The sequence below is a fragment of the Meleagris gallopavo genome, chromosome 2 (assembly GCF_000146605.3).
Source record: "Meleagris gallopavo isolate NT-WF06-2002-E0010 breed Aviagen turkey brand Nicholas breeding stock chromosome 2, Turkey_5.1, whole genome shotgun sequence".
Lineage (NCBI taxonomy): Eukaryota > Metazoa > Chordata > Aves > Galliformes > Phasianidae > Meleagris > Meleagris gallopavo.
This window is the reverse complement of record NC_015012.2, coordinates 50,972,009-50,972,708: the sequence shown is the minus strand read 5'-3', so window position 1 is coordinate 50,972,708 and position 700 is coordinate 50,972,009.

Genomic DNA, 700 nt, shown 5'->3' with positions numbered 1-700 from the left:
ATCTTTTCATGTACGGAATAAACTATATTAGCACAGTGTCAAAATGCTGAAGACAGAAAATAATTAGAACTAAAATAAAATTAAAAAAAAAAAAAGAGAGAAAGAAGACCTGTGAAATGTTTGCCACTAGTCAGCATTCCATCCACACCATATTATTGTCTGTACATATGGGGGAGGGGGAATGGGCAGCAGACTCTAAGTAACAGTATTACTTGTTCTGATCCGGAAAGGTTTGGCCCACATCTGCTAAGCTTCCAGTTTAGCATATCCGAAAAATAAAAGAAAATAATGTATTCATTAGCCTGCACTGCGATGCATAGTTAAAAATTAAGCAAGATGGCAGCATTTGTGCAGTAGTATCTGCCCTTCAAAGTTCATGCAACCAACGAATGCCTTTTTCCCTGTTCCCTCAGAATTTAAATGCAGCTCGAGTCATTGGAAACAGTCGTTTCCAAAATCCCCAAGATCAAGCACTTTGCCGAGATTAACATCTATCTGTTCAGCACGGTGGGAGTGATGGGCACTTTCCTGCGAGGAAACCAGGAGAGGGGAAGGGGGCAAACAGCGCCCAAAGGCACAGTTCGATGGGAATGATCCCCGGGGGTCGGGGGAAGGATGGGAGAGAGGGGCGGGGGGAAGGACACGTGAATGTCGAGGCTACAAAAATAAGAAGTGGCAGCAATTAAAAAAAAAAAAAGAA